Source organism: Schistocerca gregaria, chromosome 2, assembly GCF_023897955.1.
Source record: "Schistocerca gregaria isolate iqSchGreg1 chromosome 2, iqSchGreg1.2, whole genome shotgun sequence".
Lineage (NCBI taxonomy): Eukaryota > Metazoa > Arthropoda > Insecta > Orthoptera > Acrididae > Schistocerca > Schistocerca gregaria.
The window spans coordinates 166,118,908-166,135,202 of NC_064921.1; the positions used below are offsets into that span (position 1 = coordinate 166,118,908).

At 41.5% G+C, this 16,295-nt stretch overlaps 1 pseudogene; it reads right to left on the reverse strand.

Moving 5' to 3' along the window:
* Positions 1-15,821: 15,821 nt before the first annotated feature.
* Positions 15,822-15,939, reverse strand: LOC126337458 (5S ribosomal RNA; annotated as a pseudogene).
* Positions 15,940-16,295: the final 356 nt, after the last annotated feature.

The window sequence follows — 16,295 nt, forward strand, 5'->3', positions numbered from 1 at the left end:
TCATTAGTTATGTGATCTACCCAGCTAATCTTCAGCATTCTTCTGTAGCACCACATTTCGAAAGCTTCTATTCTCTTCTTGTCCAAACTATTTATCGTCCATGTTTCACTTCCATACATGGCTACACTCCATACAAATACTTTCAGAAATGACTTCCTGACACTTAAATCCATACTCGATGATAACAAATTTCTCTTCTTCAGAAACGCTTTCCTTGCCATTGCCAGTCTACATTTTATATCCTCTCTACTTCGACCATCGTCAGTTATTTTGCTCCTCAAATAGCAAAACTCCTTTACTACTTTAAGTGTTTCATTTCCTAATCTAATTCCCTCAGCACCACCCAACTTAATTCGACTACATTCCATTATCCTCGTTTCGCTTTTGTTGATCTTCATCTTATATCTTGTCACTAGAATAATCTAATTTTCTTATTTAAACTATTCTCACTATGTAACTCTGATGTGTTAAATGCTACATGTGTAGAACACTGGTCCGATATAAGAGACGGGCTGATGGCCCTAATCTGATCAGGTTAAATAAATAAATAAATAAAATATATTACACACTTGCACTGTGAAGTGCTAAATTTACACGATTTGAATCGGCCAGTGAATACTGATTAATTTTTGTCCGAATCCATGTATATCACAAACTGCCCAGCGTAAATGGTGTCATTAAGCGCCTGTGTGCCATGCGTACCGAACATATCCGCAGTGTTCGTCCAGAAATAAAAATTTATCCATCTGTAGTGACTAACATCAGAACATGAGACAACTAGGTCGGTGGAAACTCACCACGCAAAATATGGAAATAGATTTATCATTGCTGTAGGACACAAATGAACAATATTTGCGTACACTAAGTTGTCTAGGAACTCTGATTAGTGCTGGAAGTGAAGCTGTTCTGACGGTGTTGTTTGACAACTGTCGAACTCCAATTACCTAGCAAGATTCCATGACTGGTGATATTGGTGATTGCCTTATTTCCCACCCCACATTGCAGATATGTTGAACGGAAGTGAACTCACTAGCTTCCTGTAAATCGCATTTTTAAGTCCTGGTTGGTTGGTTGATTTAGGGGAGGGGACGAAACAGCGAGGTTATTGGTCCCATCGGATTAGGGGAGGATGGGGAAGGACGTCGGCCGTGACCTTTCGAAGGAACCATCCCGGCATTTGCCTGAAGCGATTTAGGGAAATCACGGAAACCTAAATCAGAATGGCCGGAAGCGGGTTTGAATCGTCTTCCTTCCGAATGGGAGTCCAGTGCGGTAAACACTGCGCCGCCTCGCTCGGCTTCAGTGCTGTTAGGTTGTCGAGTCAGTGTCCTTTTACACGGGCGAATTTCAACAACTTGGATCTACATTCTTCTTCAGTTGCGATAAGAAAAAAAAATCCAGTGGCTAGTGGTGTGACCAAAAGCTTAGAAGTTAGATAACAACATTCTAAAATGTTCTACAATTACGGCACTTGACAGAAATAACTTTGTCCGCAAATAGTGGAGAGTTTTTAAAATTGTGCTTTCTATACAAATATTAACTATTGTTTTATCTTGTTTCCTCGGTAAAACTTAACTCTTGAGTCAACTTAGAAAATTATGAACTCATTTAGAATATTCGTTTCCACAGAGAACTGGAAAAACAGACTGTTTTACGCCTTCTGAGCTCTATGTATTTCGAGGTGGTAGTTGCTTGAATTTGATTTGTCACCAGTGTCTGTTTAAAGGCTGGGCAATTTAGAGAATGTTCCGTTTGCGTTCTAGCAGTTGCAGAGTAGGTAGTTTGCATTCCGTTATTCCAGTTACTATTATTAGCGTTTTTATTATGTTGCAGTAAAACTGAGTTGATTTTTTTTTCTTCGTACATAAAATTATACTTGAAAAACTTACAAACTGTTACTAAGTAGCTACACAAGTTTCATTTGAAGCTGGTTTTTAGTAGTGTAACTATGAAGTCAAAAGAATTGTTAAATTTTACTTAATTTAATGGTTTTAAAACAGTGTGTTCGAAACACAGTGCCGTACAAGATAGGTTTGCACAATGCGGCGTGCATTTACTAAATGGCTGTTATAGTTTACAGAGAAATACGTTATTTCGAGCAATAATGAGGCACAAACTTGAATTTGTGAAGAAGTAATGTAACTGTCTTACACATTATGTGCGAAGTTCCTTTGACAGACAAAACGCGGATTAAACATGGTACAGACCGCTGCTGGAGAGAGGACGATTTTCGTTGAAGCGCTTGAAATTGTATCTTGTCGCTCTCTAGCGGACGATATGGAAAGTATTGCGCAGGCAGACGTCGCTGGTGCTGCCACCGCTCTGTGTTCTCGCAAACCATCTTGCTGCACTGTGAAAACGCGGGAAGCGTTGAAAGACTTGAGCTTCGTTCGCTAAGGTAATATATGCGTCGTCTTCAGTCCTCGCTGGTACATTAAATGGATGTGCCGAAACAGCATGATAAGGAACCTTCTCTTTCAGCGTACGAAATACATTCAAAATCAGGTGTGCGAGTGGTCCTCATGTTGTCAGGTCCTTCGTTTCTTCTTTCTAATGCAACAGTCTCCCGCATTCGTCGATCGATAGAAAGAAACACTCGTCGTGCCGGATGGTGCTTCTTAGAAAATCGTTCACCAGCGAGAGCACTGCAACGTATTTTTCCATTCAGAAGGTGCATGTCAGTGAGTTCCGCGAAACCATAACGGTATTGCTCCATCGTATTCTATTGCATGCCTCGGAATAGCGCTGAGTAATGAGTGGGTCTGTAGTTGATTTGTAGCACGTTCTGTCATGGGACAATGTAAATACGACACAAAAGAGCCACGTTAGGCTCAGGTAAAGTAAACAAAACCTGCATCGTGACTTCCTAGTAAACAAGCTCCGCCTCCTTGTTTCCTTCTGGAAATGAAGAATGTATATGTAAATAAACCGCACAGTACGTGTAAATTTGTACGCATGTTGGTTGTAAATAAGCTGGAAAACAGCAGTGCTAGACAAAGCAATAGACAAGTTAGTTCCATATCTCCTTCAGCTGGCTTCCCTGAGCCCAATTTATCCACCTCAAATTGTTCAGTGGAGCATTCTCTACGTCCGTTTGCATTTATGCACGCTCTTACGGGAACACCCTGATAGTGCAACGGAGTGTCTCTCACCACCCAGTACAGGACAGCAGTAATCTTACAATGACTATGATCTCTGTACGTTCACTCAGTGACTTTCCAAACTGAAAAGTTTATCATTTAATAGTTTCGTTCAATCAAATTAAAGAGAAGATTTAATGTAGGCTATGTGATCAGTTATCTTTGCCTGTATTTATTCTTATTATTCATATGAGAAAGTAAGATCCGATTTTACTTCGCCTGTTGTCAGTTAACTTCCAATTTTCCTTGTTCAAACGCCTATTGCAACCCAAAATGTTTTTCCTAGTAATTGTCTGAGAAGAACCATGTAAATAGTGTTCTTGTTGCGAATACTTTGCACATAATACCACCACGTAATAGCCTGAATGTATAACTAGTTTCACACAATTTTGCATTACGCGATACTCTTACAGTTCACTCCTTTCTCCGTGCTTGTAGCATCTTTGGATTTGCGTATCTCAACAGAAAATCGCAAATCACTGCTTAGCAACGAACTTGGTTGGGTTTGTGGTACTTGCTTCATCCTCGAAGACTCTTTGATCGCCAGAGATAATTCCTGTGTCTTACTTTTCTTTATTTGAAGTGTCAGTCGCACTGCAAACTGGTTTATCGTCATTCCATTCCCGTGGTCGGTGGATGTCACCTGAAGTTTTATAAAATCGTCACCATTACCGCGTATATGAAGGCGAAAATTCAGCCTTCCTTAGGAAATTTTAACACGGGCATTTAAAGCAAATTTAGACATATCTTTTAACGCATAAATATTCTTATTCTTGTACGGATGTGAGTCGATTTTCAAATAATCAAACTGCTTCCCACTGTTTAGAGGTTTACGTAATTACGTGTTTCAGCTAAAGAGCAGTTGGCAAACGTATTCCCTCTATATTTAAGCGAGTACTACTTGATATCGTACGGATACAAGGCGTTTTCAGCAGTTCACCTATAGTCACTGCCATTCACACATTATGGATATTTTTTGTGCATTTCGTGATAGATATTAGTTCATACTAACCTCTGTATACTGTCTAACGTTAAATGTTTTTATATTACCAAACAACATATCCGGTTGGAGGAGAATGTACTGTGTCGAATACTGGCATAATTTTTACACATGAATTCCTCTTTATTCTCATTCTGCCTTAATGTGTAGATGTTCGCACCTAAATAGGTTAAAGTTCTAACATTGAAAAAATAAATGGTGCACCTTCACAAAAATCTACCTTTAGGCTACAGCCTTTCACTCTTAACTAATCATAGTTAGATAGTAGAGTACAACACTACTTTGTATTATTACTCTTAGAACCGTCTTTGTAGAAGATAATTTCGTGTGTTTTAAGGTCGACCACAGCGTTCTAAAACGTTCATAGCGCATAGCTCCGTATCCGTGCTTCGCAGTGATTTTTCGTGGTAGTGATGCGCAAGGGACTTTGAGTGCGAGTGTGGAGAATTGAGCAAGGGCACCGTCGTCAGAAAATGGAAGTGATTTCCTTAATGCATCGTAGTGAGATTGTTAACATAATATTTTAGAACTATACAGCGATACAGAGAAATTAATTCGAAATTTTGTCAAAAGTGATCAAAACGTCCCAGTCGTCGATTCTGTGGATTGATGTCTGTAACAAAGCTGAACAGTCACTAAACTTAAAATGTTCACACGAATCTGTTCCAAGGTTTTTTGATGCTAGCTTGTGATTCTAGTAAGTCAGCTAGTGATATGGCTTATACACACAACTTCAGACGACAAAACTTCTTAAGTAAAGTCCGGTGACCGTGACAAACATGACAGGAGTTCCTGATGATTACCACCATCAAAATTTCGTCTCCTAATGCTGGAGACATCATCAGGGACTGTAAGAATTCAGACGGTTCGTAAAAATGGAAACAAGCTCGGAAAAACCGAAATGTTTATACGTTTCCGTGAAATGTTAGTGTCGTGAGGTCATCAGATAATGCCTAAGATTACGGTGTCATTCCGACTTGTGGTATTGACTTGTAATGGGGAAGAGTGGGCACTGTTCATTTTATTTTATCTTCTAGTTAAAAGGATCAATAGAAAGGGAAAGTATTCCTCCAATTCCAAAAACTGTCACATATTGCATCGGAAGAGTACTAAGAAGGCGCTGTACTGACACAGTGTTTAAACCAAGAAGAAAGGTGTGTGAATATGAGGCGAATCCAGAAAGGAAGTTCCGGTAATAAAAACAAAACGGGTACAGACACAAAAGAAATATTCATTAGAAAATACTGCAAATCATAACTATCTTTCTACAAAGCTCCTACAATGTTGTAGGCACTTTCCACAAGTTTCTATATGCCTTCCTCATAGAATATTGCTACCTGTGTTGTCAATCATGTGGTAGCTTGTTCTTTGTAATCGTTGTCGTTGCTGAATTTTTGATCATCAAGGAAAGCTCTCTGGTGTGGAGGCTGATTAGACTGACTGCAACTGAAGTCCTATAAGAGCTGTCATGTATTCTTCTATTCTTCGCAGCAGTGGTCGGGCGTTGTTATGAATCGCAATAATACCGTTTGTGAGACTTCCGCGGCGGTTATAGTGTTTTGCCCGGAACAGTTTCATAAGCGTCTCACAGTAAACGTAGGTACTCATTGATTCACCTCACGGTAAACATGCACCAGGGAAATGTGTTGTGCATGCCAAAAGACTGTGCACATGACTTTTTGTGCTGTCAGTATTTGTTTGCCTTTATTCTTGACTGGTGACGCAGTATCCCTCCATTCCATGGATAGTCGTTTCGATTTAGGAGTTTCACAAGCGACTGAAGTCTCATCCCAGCCAATATTAGAAAATTACCACGTTTTTTGTACCTCGTCAAAAGGTCAACTTCACTGCCTAAACACTGTTTTTTATGATGCTCTGAAAAAGGCTTTGGGCAGCATTCAAGCACTCAGTATTCAAAAATTGAGTTTTTCAGGTACAATTGTTAGAAGAAGTGATCTTAACATTTCTTAAAAAGATTGGATACTGTAAATTTACTGTTTTCGTTTACGAGTTATTCAACTGCGCGGACCAGTTCTTCATTAAGCGTCCTCCCCTGGTAGCTGAGTGGTAAGCCGGCACGGTAGCTCAGCGTGTTCGGTCAGGGGGTTAACTGCCCTCTGTAATAAAAAAACTGAGTGAATGGATCGAAAACGAACTTCAATGGGCGTCAGGTGACGTCCGCCATAAACAATTGAAACGAACAAAATGAGATAACAAAAAAAAGTTGTCGGTGCGACGTAATGTCATGCCTAACGGCCCAGGTTCGACTCCTGGCTGGATCGGAGATTTTCTGTGCTCAGAGACTGGGTGTTGTATTGTCCTTACAATCGTCATTTTATCCCCACCGACACGCAAGTCGACGTCAACTCGAAAGACTTGCACCAGGTGAACGGTCTACCCGACGGGAGGCCCTAGCCATACGCCATTTCCATTTCTGTATTAACCATGCATATTCGCCCACTTCGTCGTATGTTACCTGATTGAACAGTCGGACCCACTCCCTTACCGGTGCACCACTCATTGCAGATTCTTATTACACTTTCGAAATCTATCGATGAATACAGACTGACTTGGTGTTCTTTGCATTCAGAAAACGAATTATAGATCTAATCCCACAAGGAGGAGGAGGAGATTAGTGTTTAACGTCCCGTCGACAACTAGGTCATTAGAGACGGAGCTCAAGCTCGGGTGAGGGAAGGATGGGAAAGGAAATCGGCCGTGCCCTTCTCAAAGGAACCATCCCGGCATTTGCCTGAAGCGATTTAGGGAATTCACGGAAAACCTAAATCAGGATGGCCGGAGACGGGATTGAACCGTCGTCCTCCCGAATACGAGTCCAGTGTGCTAATCCCACAAGGAGCGCGTGTTCCAATACACTTAACGATTCGGAAGAAGTTCTATGCAACAGGAAAAACAAACAGAGGACTAAATATCGTGTCATCTCCTTCTACTTGAATCAAAACATTTACCGCACATGCACACAACTGCGATTGTACTGCTGCCGGTCGCGCGGAAGTGGTCGCGCAATTGGAGGCGCCTTGGCACGGACTGCGTGGCCCCTCCCGCCGGAGGTTCGAGTCCTCCCTCGGGCATGGATGTGTCTGTTGTTCTTAGCATAAGTTATTTCAAGTAGTGTATAGTCCAGGGAGCGATGACCTGAGCAGTTTGGCCCCTTTAGAATTCACATACATTTTGCTGCTGCCGCAGAAATAAATACAAACAGTAACGAAATAAATCTCGGGTGAACAGCCTGATATGAGTGTGCATAGGACACAATATTTCGGCAATCGACCACGTTGCCATCATCAGGTGCTCTGATGTACTGACCGGCGCTTGAGGGAGTAGCGGGAGGGGGATTGTCCTATATATACATAGCGCCGGCCTACCGCCGGTCAGTACATCAGCGCACCTGATGATGGCAACGTGGTCGATTGCCGAAATATTGTGTCCTATGCACACTCATACCAGGCTGTTCACTAAAGATTTATGGAGAAATTGAAGAACACTTGCACACTACGTCCTCAATTAACTAATTTAATGGAAAAGAAGAAGGACTGAAATTACACATGTTGTAGATCTCAGTGACGATTAAAGCAAAACAGCAGCATCTCTTTCCAACTAAAAACTCCTTGACACAGGTCGACGCGACTCTGCCATCTTAGGCAGCGGTCTGATAACTTCAGGACCCTATCACTCCGCAAATACGTAGAAACAGTTCGGTTTGCTAAGCTTGTTTAAGTTTTTAAGTACTATCGGAAACTATAAGAGACTCTGACTATGTCTCCTGCTTTAGGAGTAGACTCATGCCTTGGACAACCGCCTAATGACCATATAGCACTCGTCAAATACGCAAATTCCGGCACAGAAAACTTGAATTCGTACTTTGTATATGTTTTCCATACCATTCACAAGAAATTTGCTTCATTAGGAAATAAGTTCCTCACCCAAAATATTCCCTTTGATATTCTATTGGATGACTGGAGAAAACTCAAAGTAACTTTGACTTCAACCCTTAGTTCTCTTAGCAAATACTAGCGTCCGTGTCTCTCCTTCATTCGTTTCCGCCGGCCGCGGTGGTCTCGCAGTCCGGAACCGTGCGCCTGCTACGGTCGCAGCTTCGAATCCTGCCTCGGGAATGGATGTGTGTGATGTCCTTAGGTTAGGTTTAAGTAGTTCTAAGTTCTAGGGGACTGATGACCACAGCAGTTGAGTCCCATAGTGCTCAGAGCCATTTGAACCATTCGTTTCCGTAAGATATTCCGAACTCGGACATCTCTGACTTACGTAGAAAAAACAGCAGCACGCGCACAACCATTCTACACTCACAGTTCGACAGAAATTTCTGAATGTGAAGCTGGCACGGAAAGCCATGTACAATAGCACGGAAATAAAATCGTTGATTTTATTCTTGAGCCGAAGGCCAAGCATAAATTAACTACACTGCTACCGACTATTAAGTCTGTGGTACTAATCGGTCGTTTTTGCTGTCTATAGTGTCGTAATTATTTAACTCACTGTTGCGATGCAGTTTTACTTTTTTACAATCCGACTGAGTAATATTGATAAAAGAATCTGCAACAGGCAGCAACTGTTCTTGAATACTGAATTCCACTGCTCTAATGTTAAAAGTGTGTTTGATTTGTCCTTTACGTCAAATGTAATGGTTTCCAAGGCTTGCGAGCAATGTGGCATGTTTTACTTGTATGCTCTCTGATCAAATGTATCTGGACACACTTCAGTGGACATTAATATAACGCCTTGCTCTTTCCTCTTCAGGACCCGAAAGTAGGTAAAGGGGTGATGTCTGGAGCGACGTCAACGTTCTGACTCATTCCAAGGGTGCGAGAATTTGAGCAGACCAGTCCATTTCAGGGATGTTATTGTCCTCTAACTGTTACCTCACAGATGCTGCATATGACAGAGTACATTCTCATGCTGATACAATCAATTATTGTCTCCGGAGTGACCATCTAATGCATACAGTACACAATGCTGTAGAATGTGTGCATATCCTTCACATTTAGAATTTCCTTAAGAGCAGTAAGGGACCTACACCCCAAACACGGGAGACATCCTTATACTTAAACACCACCTCCTTCGCACATCGTTTCTAGCACTGCATATGACGGCATGTAGCGTTCTCCATGCATCCGGAAAATCCACTGAGGATTGCCACATGATATAGCGAGATTCATCACTCCATAAAATTCGCTTGCAGCCATCCAGTGTCCATTGGCGTTGATCTTTAGACCACCTCAAGCCTGGCTTACCACTGACAAGCCGCGCGGGATTAGCCGAGCGGTCTTGGGCGCTGCAGTCATGGACTGTGCAGCTGGTCCCGGCGGAGGTTCGTGTCCTCCCTCGGGCATGGGTGTGTGTGTGTGTGTGTATGTGTATGTGTGTGTGTGTGTGTGTTTGCCTTAGGATAATTTCGATTAAGTAGTATGTAAGCTTAGGGACTGATGACCTTAGCAGTTAAGTCCCAAAAGATTTCACACACCTTTTTTTACCACTGACAACAAAAACATCTGTCTTAAGAAGAGTGGTTCGACAATTGTACCCCAATATTTTTAGCCCCATAACCATAGTCACTGTGCTAGCTGGACTGCTGGTAGCTCTTTGGAACTCATTCGAATGATCTTTTCCGCTGACTTTGTGAGATTTCTACAACCGCTCTCCTCAATGACCGACGGTTCCTGCCCTCCAGTATACTAAGTCTGTCTGGTTTTGGTTTAGATGTGAGTATTCCTTAGCGTTTCCACTTCTCAGTCACATCACCAACAATCGACTTGGGCAGCATTAGACCACGTTCGAGTTACTGAGTCTCCTCACTGACCCATTTCGCTGTTACATTTTCTCTATCGACAGCACAATACTCTCTGTCTCTTTGATATTGGTGGATCCACCTCTCGCGATCAATTCCACACTATATAGCAGTATCCGAATATCTTCGTTCACATGGTGTACTCAGACGACAAACCCCGGCTAATTGCATCGTTCTCATCATGATGACATGGCGGTAAATATCTATCGTGATATTCGTGGGCACATTATTATATCAATAAAAAGCAAACGATTCTGTTTCCGAGTTACGAACTGTTTTACTCAGACTCTCGGCACCAACTGTTAGCGTACAGGAGTACTACAAATTGCATCATCTTTGTCAACCACGTTAGACACGTCGCGAACACTAGAAGCAGTATTTTCCCTATGATTAATTTGTGATTAATAGCATCGTTCTTGCATCCTCAACATCATTTTTACTATCATGAATTTTTGTCATTTCTGGACGCACATTCCCGAATGTGAACATGCTAAACACTGTTGGCCTCTGCGGCATTTCCGTCTCATCCTTCCCTCTGTGGCCGTCACAGCCTCTGGACTGCCAGGCTGGCGTCTATCTAGCTCAGTGGTACCACCTGTCAGTCACAAAAGTGTTAACAGTAGAAAAATATGCGTTTCTCAGGTGATAATGTAGCCAGCAAAATTCTTTTCTCCACAATTACTTTGTTCACGGTACTCTTGTAACCAAATAATTAAATCAAAGTGGCAGTGAGTGCAGGAGCAACTTCAGATATTAGTTTGCACTTGAAACATTAAAAAAACTGTGTTAATAAAAGGTGTGGTGATATCTGAGGTGTCCAAGAATATGGTCACCTAGCACCGACACTGTAGCCAGTCCACTGATTTCCTTTTACAGAGCGGTCCCGTGGCTGCGTTGTGTGGTTACCATCATGGAATAGATATAACATCCAGTACATCGTTCACAAATGTTGTTACACTGATGGAAATGAAATTCAATCACAACATAAACTTTCCCTGGGCCTTTCGGCATCTCCACTAACTGCTGACTGCTGCACCCTGTTAGAAAAAATTGATAACTGGTGAGTCAAAAGAAAATATTTTGAGTGTCTCAGTGTGAAGGAAGACTCCAGTAATATCATGTAAAAAATAAAAAAGAACTGCATGTTAGTACAAATGTTCGTCTGTAAGACACATTGCATAAAAGTGTCATGACTTAAATGAGCTTTTTTCCTGATTAGGTTCGTAAGGTGGTATGTTTATCTGACAAACTTAAAGAACGATTATTTAAACAGCGAATACTGATTACACTGATTGTTACTACGTAGTATCATTGTTTATTCGACAGAAACCAGTTCTTTCGATATTGGTCTTAAGCCTACTGCTTCTGACCTCCGTTAGCAACGCTGGCTCTCTGCTTCTGATTTATAACAGAATACTTAGTGCACTTAAGGGGAGACTCCATCCAAAAATTTAACTTTTCTTCTACTTCGCTCATTTCAACCGAGCTTTAAAATCATGTTTATCACATGTAGCAATACCGAAGCTCTGAAGTCCAGAACTTCACTGCTTTTTGAGTTTAGAATTTTTAGTATGATTTTCAACTGTATTTTTGAAAACGAACTTTTGGTTCGCAGTCCTCAGTTTTCATATTCCAGAATTTTTAGATCCATTCACAAGACATGGTCCAACAGTCCTATGGATTCATTTTATTAATTTAGTTTCAGTGTTTTTCCCCAAGCTTCAAATATAAATATTCTTTAATTATCTATACTTAAATGTAATAATAAAATAGACAAATTACATTTTAGACAATATTAATGCAAAGAACTATGCAAATATCTGAAGACTACTTCTTCAAAAAATTCATTGTGACTGGTTGTATTTTATATAATCGTATGGCGAGGGCAGGCCGTTCGCCGGGTGCCGGTCTTTCAATTTGACGCCAGTTCGGTGACCTGCAGCCGATAAGGATGGTAGGATGGCGATGAGGACAGCACAACACCCAGTCCCTGGGTGGAGAAAATTCCCCGACCCAGCCGGGAATCGAATCCGGGCCCAGAGATTTGACAATCCGTCACGCTGACCATTTAGCTACCGGGGGCGGACAATTGCGATTGGTTAACATTTAGCATAAAAACGATGGCAGCGCGCTTAGAAAAACTAACTTACAGGAAAAGGGATATTAAAATTTCATTAAAAAAGTAAATGCTAGTACAAGACATATACCCATTAAAATACACCAGCTTTGTATGTTTTACGTTCCTGCTCCTGTAAGACCTCTCCTCGTAACTTCAAGACTAGGCTAGTCTTTTTCTTAAATTTATTTTCCTCCGTGAAGCTTCTTGCTGATACGTCGTTGATCTCTGGACAAGCAAATTTTCTTCTGGAAAGATGATAAAGAAGTGCTGTTATTCCAGTTTTCTCCAGTCTTCAACCATCCCTTACTAATGTTTACTGAAGTTAAAAAATCTTCTGTGTTATTAGGCCACGTCATATTCCTACTAAAATGATCGACGTTTCGACCCCCTGCTGGGATCTTCCTCAGGATCTTCTGGTGTTCACTACTGCTAGAACTTCAGTGACAACGGCCGCGAAAGCCTGCAGAATTACATATATCCCATATTGAACCGAGAAACAAGTTCTACAAGACCCAAGAGTATTGCTTTTCTTTTTCATCTTTAGGACCAGATGATACTGTGAGAAATTTCATTTGCGTTTAGCGTCTTGCCATCAGTAGTGCATCGGATGCAAATGCAGGATAGACAGGTACCATCTTGACCACTTTGGCGACTGTCAGTTTGCCATTGTCCCTCTCGCAAACCATATTTCAAATATTTGTTAGGTGTTCTTGTAATTCGAATACAGCCAAATCATTTTGGGGTCTAAGAGTAAACACTCCAAATATTTGGAATAGCCAAAAAAATTGTTTTGGAAAAGGAATGAAGTTTGAGGGCAGAGTCTCCCCTTAACGTATATCCTTAGTATCGACTTGTGGTACTTCTGTCTGCCTGGAATTATTTCATTGTATCGAGTGTACTTGAATATTCTACGATGTTATCAGTCTCGGTTTATGTATCCGCTTTTCTGGATCTGCTCTGGATCCCGTCGTCTCGTATGCTCGTTCCAGGCAGTAGGTCTTCTTCATCTAACATCACTTTCTGCCAGTTCTATAATACAACTTGTTTAAACAGTAGAGCTGTTCATATTTTTACTACGTGTAGGATAGTGTTCTTATGGTATGCACAAACGACCAACTGTGGGTTGACAGCATAATCCTATCTGAATACTCAGAGAACTTAAACGAAACCAAACTTTCTTTCACAAATTCGATTACATTGTTCTTCTGCAGTGGCGGGAAACACTGCAAACCGATTGCCTTACTTGCAGAATCCGCATTTGTATACTACCACGCAGTTGTTCATCGTCATCAGAACATTATATCGTTTTTGGTAGCTACTTGATGAAACAATACAGATTGAAATCTCACTGTGTTTCTTCTTAAATTGTACAACTTGCATCTGATAACATACATGCAACTCGAGTCTTTGTTATAGAAATCATCCATCGAATGTCCATGTGAATGGAACGTATCTAACAAGCGAGCCTATGTGAATACACACTGGAAAAACAGTAAGAAGGAAAGATATACGCAACAGATTTAAAATTGTAGACATATTGTTAAGTATGTGAAGAGAGATTATTTCATTCTAAATGAAAGACTAGTAGTCTCTGGATGCACTACAGATCCACTTACTTTCTGCCGCTGAAATTTACAGGTAATCAAAATGACGAGCCTCACAAATTTCTTGTGGAAAGTTCAGTTAAAAAATAGTATCAATTGTATAGCAATACCTGTTGTAGTCTTTTGGCAATAAGGAAGAAGTGATAGTTGAGGAAAACGGGGGTATCGTAAGTTAACATTGCAAAAGGATCCACCACATGCATTCATGAGCAATGCATACATTAAGAGGGAACATCTTGCGTTTCTCATAATACATCAGCTCAAAGGATAAGAAAATCACTACAATGACTACACCTACTATTTACAAACGTGTGGTTCTGTCTCACAAAAAAAAGGACAATTGTTACATACGTATTCCACAACACTCGAAATAAGGCATTTCCTCGTCCACGAGATTATATAGTTCAAATCCCTTAGCAAAACATCGAGTTCTGATTGAAGTAAGTCGCAAATAAATTGTCTGTATGACCCATATGTATAAGAAGCATCGGAAGTAGACTGAAGACAAATGCAGAAAATTTTAAAAGGGTTGCTTTCCCTAAGCACAAACGTATTGTGCGATCTCATCTATTACAGCATCATGAGTCTCTGAGCAAATCTTCCTCCTCTTAGTACCGTGGATTTGCCACAAGATTTAAGAGAATAAACAGCCCATTCAATCTTTCGCAGGCCAAGGAATTATTGGCCTCCGCAGCATGAATCCGACAATGCATGCAAGCATCTTTGGCACTGAGTGCGTATACCAACTTACACTAAGCAAGGAAAGGAGGCGAAATGGCAGCCACGTTCCGAGATGTGTTTCTATCGCATTTACATTTCTTTGCTACGTTTTCTTTCTTGTTGATGTTTTAAGGGAAAAATTCCTCATTTACGTTTTGTCCATAGCCACTCTCACTCTTCAGACATACTGTTCTGACCGTAGAAAATTTTAATTTTTATTCTTGCTTTTGTGGCCTTAACAAGAGTACAGGCTCCATAGGCAAACAGCCAGCCGACATTAAGAAATAGTCCACCAGGACGTAGGGACAAGATAAGCGGCGGAGGCTGCCAAGTATGGCTTGTTGATCAAATAACTTAGTGCTTGACTTCCTGCCAGAGGAAGCAGCATGAATCAAACTTGCGCAATGGAAGACGCAAACACCAGAGCGATAATACAGCAAGAGAGAGTGTCAGTGACATGCGGAAAAGACTCGTGTGGAACCAAATTAAGTTGTGTGCAGCTAGAAACGAAAGTGTCTTGTGGAACTGAAGGCATTCTTGCGCAAGCCGACCAATTAGAAACGAGAGTGTCGTGTGGAACCATAGGCATTCTTGTGCAATCCGATCACTTAGAAATGAAAGGGTCGTGTGAAAAAAATTAACTCGTGTGCACCCAAGTACATGAGAAAGGAAATAAAAGGCCAGGTAGCGGAATAGCTAGAAGCAGAGATTCAGAAGCAGATTCAGAGCCAGAGCCGGCAGTTCGGAGATTCCGCAGCGAGACGCCAGAGGGGCCGAGTAGGCCCATAGCAGCCGATACAGCTGGTAAAGACTTCAGCTACGAGAGGACGGTAATAGACTCTGGTGGACATTCAGGAACTGCAGATCAAGTAGGATTTTGAGAGTTTCATTGAAATAGTCTTGAACAGACGCTTTGAGTTTTTGTCTCAATTACTTAGAGAGATTTCAATGCTAGCCAAGAACAAGTGATTGCTTTGTACTTGATTCTTATATGTACTGGCAATTAGCTTTGAAGTAGTAAGTCCGGATAAATAGACTGAATCTTACTAAGGGGTATATGGTCCAACTCCTCACATATGTATATGCGAGAATAAACTTGATAGAAACTAACCTATCTTTTCTGCTTATTGCAATTCTGTAACCTATTTTCAGGAAACTTATTTGCTTCAAACCAAGGAGATTGTCTCCCTCTCATCTCCAATATAAAAAACAGCAGTACGTCTTCAGGCCACAATTGGCCCATCGGGAGCATCCGACCGCCATGTCATCCTCTGATGAGGATGCGGATAGGAGGGGCGTGTGGTCAGCACACCGCACTCCCAGTCGTTATGATGGTTTTCTTTGACCGGAGCCGCTACTATTCGGTCGAGTAGCTCCTCAATTGGCATCACAAGGCTGAGTGAACCACGAAAAATGGCAACAGCTCATGGCGGCCCGGATGGTCACCCATCCAAGTGCCGGCCACGCCCGACAGTGCTTAACTTCGGTGATCTGACGGGAACCGGTGTACCCACTGAGGCAAGGCCGTTGCCTCCAATATATAAATGTTGAGAGCAGTTTATAACTAACCCATTGTCGTTAACGTCCCGATTGCGCTACGCAGTTCGCAATTACTTCATTCTGGTATAGTGAGGCTGTGCTGGGACGCGAGATTACCGAGCAAAACTTTCACGATGCTGTCATGTCTCGCTATTGCAAAGCGTTTTGAGAAATACAGTACCTGACAAAAAAAAATATGTGAAGAACCCTGAAGGGGAGCGGGAAACACAAAGAAACATTACAAGCTGAGAGTGTATGTGATGGCATTGCATCAATTAGAAAGTCGACTTAAATTTACAAAGAACTTGGGTGTGTGAGTCCGGTTTGACGTTGCACCCACACTGGTCTG